The following is a 9895-nucleotide window of genomic DNA, read 5'->3' as shown; positions in this document are numbered from 1 at the left end:
TGCGGCCCGCATAATGTGAAGAAATATCTTTAAAAAAAGTATTTTTTTTTAAATTATTTAATATGAAGGCAATAGGCAGAGTGTTACAGGTACAGCCCTAAAGAATGTAGACTCATGGGCAGTGTAGTCTGTGCTGCAGGAAGAATGGACTGCCATACCCGTTATGGTATGGCAGTCTACTTGGTATTGGTAATATGAGTAGCCTTCAGTAATAGTAATAAATCACACAGCAATAGAATATTTATGTAGTTGTAAAAAGCATGATAATATATTAAGTAATCCAAAGTATTCCGTCACGTTACTGGATACGTTACAAAATACATTTAGGGGCATGTATTGTGTAATCTGTAGTGGAATACATTTTAAAAGTAACCTTCCCAACACTGCCTATTCATGAAAAATTAAATGATGGAATGATGGATATCTATAGATGTTTCATAAAGAATTATAGTCACTAGCCATATTAATACCTCAGTGGAGCTATCCTTTGGGACACTGGTTTATCTTAAAAGAAAAAGCTCTATTAGTTTTCTTTCATTACTCTATTGACACCATTAGAACAAAGGCAGCCGAGCTCCCTCAAAGTGCCCATTTGACATGCCATTAATCCAGGTCCAGTTATTACCTTCATTTGTATCTCTAGATAAATATGATTTATCTCTATCTCTAGCAATCTATATATATGCTATAGGCAGCAATTTGCTCAGTTGCACAATTTCCACTAGCACCCTGTTGGCCAGCAACACTGGAGGTAGTTGTTATTACTTGACTTCCCAAACAAAAATCCCATTCTTTATGATCCCTATGTTTGATTTGACCAAGACTTTACCGTTTTCACTGGATACTCTTCCTGAAACAACCCTCCCAATTTTTATGGGCTTGGGACTGGCACTAGTAGTAATGGCTGGGTTTCATTTTCATGTACTATATGTGAACTGTAACTTTAAGATGCGCCTACGAAGGCAAGTCTTGCTTATTGACAGCACAAAATTTAAAGATGGCAAAACCTAAAATTAATTCTGATTTAAGTTCTAGGGGGAATTTAAATAATCTAAAGTGTATAGTGTTTGGTGTTACATAAAGTCACTCTATACTATCACGAGTAAAGGCACAGTAGATTTTTAGACATTGCAGGTTTTAAAGAATTAAAAGGATTAATAAAAATAAGGATCTGAGAACCCCCTCTATTTTCTTTGCAAATGGCCATAAATAAACATGGCAGCTAACCAAAGTGTTTGTTGGTACAGGCCCACTGGGAGCCTGTCTTCAAAGCACTGGCCTGGTTTTCTTCTTTTCAATAAAAATTTCAATTTGTTGCTCTTTTCCAAAAGCCAGGCAGAGTTTAAGTGAAAAACATTTACTTGAAGTGTAGTGCGCCACTTACTAGGTAACATGAGACCAACAAACACCATTTCCCAAACGACCACTTTTAAAAAGCCAAACAAGGACAGAAAAACTAGCAGAAAAGCAGCAACCTGCACAGCACTGACAACACGATGTGTTCAATGATCCTCAATCTGTGTTTTACCTGCAGAATTTCTGCACATCCAGTGACTATGTGTTCTCATACTGAATTCCCATTACAACAAGTAGTCTAAGGAGCTTGGAAAGAAAAGCTTCTGGACTTCTTTAAGTTGCTTGAAGACGTTTCACCTCTCATCCGAGAAGCTTCTTCAGTTCTAGGTTCAAATGGTGGAGAGTCCCAGATTTAAGACCTATGGAAGTGTCCCCCCAAGAGGGACAATGGAGCCCCTAATAATCCTCTACCTAATCACACGAGCCAAGGCGTGAAGACAGGTGTAGGTCACAATCAGCCAAGGTTTCGGGTGAGCTCATTGTGAAACCTAACTCCACCCTATCATGTGATTTCCTGAGGTCAGATGGCCCAGGATGTGAGTGGGCGTTAAGACGTTTGGGAAGCGGTCTCAGTCCTGGATTATAGATGGCAGACAGTTGGTGTTGTAAGCCACCGCCTCTGTTCAAAGATGGTCATTCACAGTGGACATCGATGGCTTCTTTCACTCCTCTTTCAAACCATCTGTCCTCTCTGTCCAAAATGTGAACATTAGCATCCTTGAAAGAGTGACCTTTGTCCTTTAGATGCAGATGGACTGCCGAGTCTTGTCCTGTGGAGGTGGCTCTTCTATGTTGTGCCATACGTTTATGAAGTGGCTGTTTGGTCTCTCCAATGTAGAGGTCTGGGCATTCCTCGCTACACTGTACAGCATACACTACATTGAGATGACAATGTTTTTGCGTTTGTCTTTCTGATCCTCCCTAGTTGGTGTCTGAGCTCACCCGAAATCTTGGCTGATTGTGACCTACACCTGTCTTCACACCTTCATTAGGGGGTCCATTGTCCCTCTCGGTGCGTTACTCCCAGAGTACTCTCCACCATTTGACTCTAGAACTGAAGAAGCTTCTCGGATGAGAGGTGAAACGTCTTCAAGCAACTTAAAGAAGTCCAGACGTTTTTTCTTTCCAAGCTCCTTAGACTACGATGACCTGGATGACTGAGAACCTTCACAGACATTACAACAAGTAGAGATGGACAAAACCTTAAAGTATGTCCAGTCGGAAAACTAGATGAAGTTGATGCATTCTGTTGGTAATTCATTTTGTTTTGATTCTACTCTCTCAGTGAATAACATATATTTACTATACAGGTATCATAATTTTCACTCATAATTACATTCCATGCTGACACAGTCAAGAAATGCAGATATGACCAAGCCCAGTATATTGAATTTTACACTACCGTTAGCTTGCCGTTTAAATACTGTGTGTGTAATATTTAATATTTAATAAATGACACTCAAGGCAAAAACAGTTGGATTGCATTCATTCTGTCCAATGATCTCCATTTAAATGATGTACAAACAAGAGCCATGAGGCATCTCTGTCAACAACAATAAGTATCTTAAAAACATGATGACTCATCACTTCAATCTTGACCTTCATCTCCTTATGCACAGTTTGTATTCAAGCCTTTTCAGCACAACATGTGGGAGTAGGTAGGGGTGGGGTAAACAATAGCAGGGATTGTCTCGTGTGTCATTTGAAAAAAACAAAATAAAACAAACAAAAAAAAACACCAGCAGAATCCCCATAAGGGTATGCAGTGACATTTACAACCACAACCTCCTGAATAATTTTAGCTGAGCTCATTGCACTGGAATTCACTTTAAAACCCAGGCATGGGATCAACTGAGTATTAAGAGAAAGACAAAGTAAACTGCAAAGTGGATAAATATACAAACAAAGAAAGAGTAAACTGAGGAGAGAAAAGGGGGCAAAGAGAGATAGAGAAAGTGAAAATCCTCCACTTAGCATTGTTTAAAGTGCGTCAAAAACCTTATGACCATCTAATCTTTTAAGCGTGTGGCTATTGTCTGGCTATCATCTAAAGAGGATGGTGTAATCTCCCCCTCCTTTTTTTACTCCATACTGTTCCTTTGGAATGCCACAAAGGAGCTTAGTCTAAGCAGTTAAAAAGGCCGCTCTAAGCTGTAAAGTGTGTTTCTAGTATCCATTCTGTGATGTCGTTAGAGGGATATTGTGTCACTGAAGCCTCCGTCCACCACTCTAAGGGACATCTGACCCAAAAACATTCCTTTTGTGTTAAGCTGTATTTAAAGTCATCTGTTGGGGCTGGTGGGAGTAAGCATCATTATTTATGTACTGTTGGGTTTGTGTGTGTGTGTGTGTGTGTGTGTGTGTGTGTGTGTGTGTATGTATGAGCAGGACTGTACGGTTGTCTTTAAGCTACTCTGAAAGATTTAGTTTCATTTATTTATCTACTTTAAAAATAAGCAGAAAAAGTATATCATATCAGTTTATTTGCATATGTATGCAAGTAGCTTAGTACTAAAACCATCTCATTTGTGTTTTGTAACAAGCATTATGGCATATATCAGAAGATTCAAAATTCAGAGATGCAGTATGCAGTCAGGTTGTTGTAGTGTTACACCCTTAGTGCAAAATTAACAGTATAAAGTGCAAAAAAACAGACTGTTTGTATTTAACCCTCTCAAGGCAGGCGTTGCAGATTTGCAACAGTTAAAAACTAACAACCTGATTACCCCACATACTGAGTTTTTTTTACTCAGAAGTACCACTGCAGGACTTGGTTGTGCATTAGCAACAAAAAGTTTAATTTGAGCCTGAGAGGGTTAAAATAGACATAACACAATATAGTATAAACAAACTTTACAGTAGTACAAAAATACTTTAATAGTACCAGTAGCTGTCAAACAGTAGACAGAATGATAACTAACCCAATGCTGTGCTGAGCAGGAGAGGAATAAACAATCCATAGGAGAGTTATGAGGGGTCTGCAACAATGCTGCACATACATACAAATAAATAAAAAGATATTATAATGAACCTATGTGACATTAAGGGCCCTTAATTATTCTGTATAGTCCAAATGGCCCTCAATTAAACTAAATATTTAAATACTGTCCTCCACATACAATAATGATTATTACTCTTTAGCAGAGATGGGGAGTAACACGTTACTTGTAACGCGTTACTGTAATCCGATTACTTTTTTCAAGTAACAAGTAAAGTAAGGGATTACTATTGCAAAAACGGTAATTAGATTACCGTTACTTTCCCGTAGGAACGCTGCGTTACTGCGTTACAAAAACCGTGATTTTTTTGCGAGAATGTCTCATGACAGTGACATAAGCGAGTGCTACTTTCGTGACAACAGCTGTGTGCAGATCAACAACGGATCACATATCAAGTGCGGGAGAGAGTATGAGCTTGCAGCGTTTAAAGCATGGAAGTACTGACCTTACTTTGAGTTTGATTCCATAAAAAGTGACAAAAACATTAGTGTCCGTTGTGCGTGGGAAGAAAACTTCTTTTTACAGCGAAAAAAACCCCTAAACTTCCAAGCAAGCACCGAGTGTGCTACCAGGTAATGGGAAATTCACAGAGAAACTCGCGGATTCTTCCACTGACCGCCGCGGCACACCTGCACCAGGGTAAACCTCCGCCTACCCAACTCCTGCTTTACAGGTGAAAATAGAGCAAAAGGACCGCTAGTCTTTGATTTTATTTATTTTCTGCTGTGTTTTACTTGCATCTATTTGAAAGAGTGAGTGTAAACACACACACAAAAAAAAAATTATGTGCTGGAATGTGCAGAAAATAGGTTTAAATATTAAACAAATTTCTTCCAGTCAGAGAATGTTGCATATAATTAAATTTTTTGCTTGATGCATAAAGTTAAAAGATTAAAACTAATAAAACAAGTTTTAAAAGGGGACTTTTCCATTTGATTACAGTTTGTATGATGGATTATGTAGAAAAAGTAGAACTGGGCTGGAAGATCTATCGCTTTATCACCTATTCAGGTTGTAAATCGTGTTTTTAAAAAGTAACTAAGTAACTAAGTAATTAATTACTTTTGAAAATAAGTAATCAGTAAAGTAACGGGATTACTTTTTTGGGGAAGTAATCAGTAATTAGTTACTGATTACTTTTTTCAAGTAACTTGACCAACACTGCTCTTTAGTGACAAATTTGTTCACCAGTGACAGGGCAAAACTGCCTTTGAAAGTCTGCCAAAATAAATAGGCCTAATCTCTTGGGCAAAGTGGGACATTAGCAAACACTACTGGTTTGCTGTAATTTAGCATAATACATCACACCCTGAGTGAAATGGATAACTTGTAGAAAAAACACATACCTATCTCACCCCTTCAGGAGACCTTCAGTAATGAGTGTCCTTTGATTTTATTATGCCATTGCTCTTTCTCTTCACCTCGGTTCTACTCATTTTATTCTTGTGAGACAGGAGGGATATCAGGGAAGAAAAACAAGTGAGGGGGCTGGGTAAGATAAAGAGACATAAAGGAGACTGGCAGAAAGAGAGGGAGGACTTGCGGTAGTGAGTGTTTTTGAATATTGGAGCAACTGAAGTTGTCAATAAGTTGGTGGAGAAAAGCAACAGCACTAGCATGGCATTAACAGTATAATTATTTTACTGTATTCAGCAATGGATAAAAACATATGCAGAATGCACAAGTTTTAACCCTACACGCAACCACCTAAGGGCACAGGGTTATAAAGTGGTGGCACCTAACCTGTGAAGACTATTCAAATCGAACCCAAATCATCAACACTCCACTATCATGTTTCATAGTTGATACGAGTTGTTTGTGTAGATTTCGTGTATTTGTTTTTCACTTGTGGCACTGTGCATTATGGCTAGAAATTTTGGTCTCGCCTGTCCAACAAGCATTGTTAAAGATGCAGCTTTTATGCAATTCCCCAGTACTTGTTGGTCCCAGAACCACATTTTTTTACACCATATTGACATAAGCACTGGGCAATATCTGTTAAATTTTGGTGTTTTCACTCCCACCACCACAGGTATATAAAATCAACCACCTAGTCATGCAGTCTGCCTGTACAAACATTTGTGAAGGAAAGTGTCATTCTAAAGAGATCACTGAATTTGAGCGTACTACTCTAACACATTGCCACCATTGCAACACGTGAGTTCTTGAAAAATCTTCACTGTAGGTATTCCACAATTAACTGTAAGTGGTATTATCATAAAGTGGACACATTTAGGAACTGAATGGGTACAGCATGTGTTTCGTAAGTGGCCAACAAATGCTGAGATGCACAGTGATTCTAAAAAGACACACAAACAGACTGAAATCACCAGATTTTCTGATGTTGTGACATAAAACCAGGAACTCTGCTTGTTGTTTATCCAAAACTTTAAAGATGGTTAGAAAAGTGAACTGATAAGTGTTATACAGAACCTATAGACCTGACGTAAGAAAGTGATCTTGTCACTCAGAAACCGCAGAGGATTACCTTTTAAGAAGTAAGGCACAAGCGTACAACAAAGACACACTCTGAGCAGATTGAGGAGGGATCTATGCATAAACCACTGAGCATTTCCTTTCTATTTTAATGCTTCCATCAGACATGACGCAATATATGTGCAATGCTCAAGTGACTGTAATAAGCAGTCCCTTAATGACTGACGGCCATACCTGATGACTAAGATTTCACACAGTGTGAATTTTTTCTTTAAAGACCATATCCGACCATACTAATGTTAATCTTGGCAATTCTAATGAGTTTGAATATGCAGAGAAAGATAAAATTTTAGTAAATGAATAATTAGTAAATGGTTGTTAATCGAGAAAAAAAAGAACAAAAACTAGACTTAATTCTTAAAACTCAACACCAGGCAAGAAAACAAATTAAGGCTTAGGTTGCAAAAAGACAGAAATGAGAAGAACTGATGACAAATATCTGTAAAAAGTATATTTTCTGTGCACTTCATTAACAAGTAAAAAGAAGCAGATTTAAAGAATAATACATGTTACCAGTGCACATTTTTCTTTGTTATGCCAATGACATAGACCTAGATTACACACTAATGTTTGAAGACATGCCAAGGAATAGTGAAGGTACAAAGAAGCCCAATTTTCATTCACACACATACGTGCACACTCAAACAGAAATTGTTGGCATTTATTCATTTTGGCTTGGATCCTCTTAGAGGGAGAAAAGCCAAACCTTTCATCTCAGTCAACATTTGCTATTTTAGAAGTCAGCTATTTGCATACTGGTTGCATGCATGTGAGTATGCGTTTGTGTGCTAGAAAGCATATTGTGTCAGGAGGTTTAAAGAGAATGATATTCTGGGTGGAAAAGTTAATCCCAAACTCAAAAGCATTAGTCACAGTCTTTGCTTTTTACCAAGAGATGCACATGCAAAATGTATTGCTCAGGTGACTGTTGGTTGCCCTCTCCTGATCATCTCAGTGGTATTTTCACAATGCTATAATGTGACAGGAACAACTTGCTCTCTCTCTCTCTCTCTCTCTCTCTCTCTCTCATATATATATATATATATATATATATATATATATATATATATATATATATATATATATATATATATATATATATATATAGATATATAGATATAGATATCAGTGATCTCGCTTTCTGTATAATATATAGTATGTAATAAAGTCAGAATCTCTGGTTTATGATTAAAAAAAAAATAGTACCAACAAACAAACAGGTGCAGATCCTACAAATTATTTAGTTCCCATTGATATTTTGAGAGGTATTCATACCACACAGTGCCCAAGCCTTGTTATTTAGCTAGTTTTTGTTGTTAATATATTGTTATATTTGTTGGTTTAAGTCCTGGGTTTTCCACTGCTTTAAAAATGACCACATACAAGTCACAATTGCAAAATAAAAAATAATAACCTCGTTAATGGGGCTTGGGCTAATGCAGACACTCACACAGAATAAAGATTCACACACATTATTGGCTGATGCTGGGTGAAAATAATTATTTTGTTTCTTTGATAATTGTACCATCAGATTGCCTGTTTGAAATCCATTGATCTGCAATTGGTATTAAGTCATGGGTTTGCGTTTGTAAGTACAAAAATGTCCGTGGGTATGTGTTTATTTGCGAGTCCATGTTGAGTTATCAGTTGGCCTGGCAGTGCTGCAGGCTGACAGATAAGAAAGCATTCCTTCATTCTCTTTGCTTTTAAACTCACTGTTCCACACTGCTGTTACCCCTGTATAGGTGTGAAAATGGATTTTGTAGGTGATAACCTGCTTGAAAAATAGTTGAACTATAATAACAACATGTCATAAAAATGGCAAACATATTTCAGCTGTTTTCATGAGGTAATGATCCGTTTGTTTGTTTTTCTTTGATTGGTAAGTGATCTTTGAATTTTCTTCTTTTGGGATCCACAATTCCTCATCACACCTCCACTGGTCAGCAATTTCCCCCCTTCTCCCTGTCATCTTCTCCAGAGGTGCCAGCGGAGCAGAGCAGAGGTTGAGCGTGTTGCCTTAATTACTTCCTCTATTTCTTTCAGGCTTGGCTCTCTCAGATTGAACATTATTGTTGGAAGGGCTGGGTTGATGAGGGCTCTGTTGGGTTTAAGCTTCTGTTCTGAGTGTCTAATTGAAATAAATAAAATACAAATTAAATTTTCACAATTGTTACAAATACAAATCATTACTGAAATTAAAATTGGAATATAATAATCTCACATTAATAACCAGACACCAACGCATGTAACTTAAATGTTTACACTATGAGGAATGACCCACGGAAGGGATTAAAAAAAGAGTCAACAACTGTCAACTAATGCCAATATCATTAACATAACTGCAGTTTCCATCACTCCAGCAAAGCATAATGTAAGGGTGGAAAAGTCTGGTACAATAATGGTTTGGACCTTCCAAAATGGCTTCACAAATTCAGGTGAATAATGCAGTAAATCTTTTAAAATCACACTCAAACAAATGTCTAAATCAAAGCAGTCTCAATTCTGTACTTTCTACCATGTGCCAGTGATTGGAAGGCCCAAAATAATGACCTCCAGCTCAGAGCAGTTTCACTTCACTCCACTTCCCTCTACATATGAGTGGTCAATAATCACCCACTTCCTCTCAAGGCCTACAATAAGCAGGCGGCAACATCAATTAGCCCCCTTTTAGTGCAGATGCCATTGGGGACACTAACAATAGCAAGTGCTGGGAGATTAGTGCTTTTGCAGCTTAGCTTTCTCAGTCAATCCTATTGGGAAGATACTAACTCAATGCTAAAAGGCAGAAAGCCCCAGATGGCTGATCATATAAGGTTGAGGCGAACCCCCATTACAGTAATCCAAATGCTGAGACCATTGTGGTCAGGCAGTGAAGGGCATGCTATTAGAGACAGTTTAGGAAGAAAAAAAGAAAAGAAAAACTTGGGAGTTGAATTGAAAAAAGAATTAGAAGACAAGAAAATGGATGGGGGAAGATCACAGAATAACGGATAGGGGACAGATAAAGGATCTCTGCGTGTTAGAGATGCACAAAAATGCAA

This window comes from Perissodus microlepis, chromosome 5 (assembly GCF_051167445.1).
Source record: "Perissodus microlepis isolate ML-2025 ecotype Zambia chromosome 5, ASM5116744v1, whole genome shotgun sequence".
Taxonomy (NCBI): domain Eukaryota; kingdom Metazoa; phylum Chordata; class Actinopteri; order Cichliformes; family Cichlidae; genus Perissodus; species Perissodus microlepis.
The sequence above is the reverse complement of the archived record's forward strand: the minus strand, read 5'-3'. Positions refer to the sequence as shown.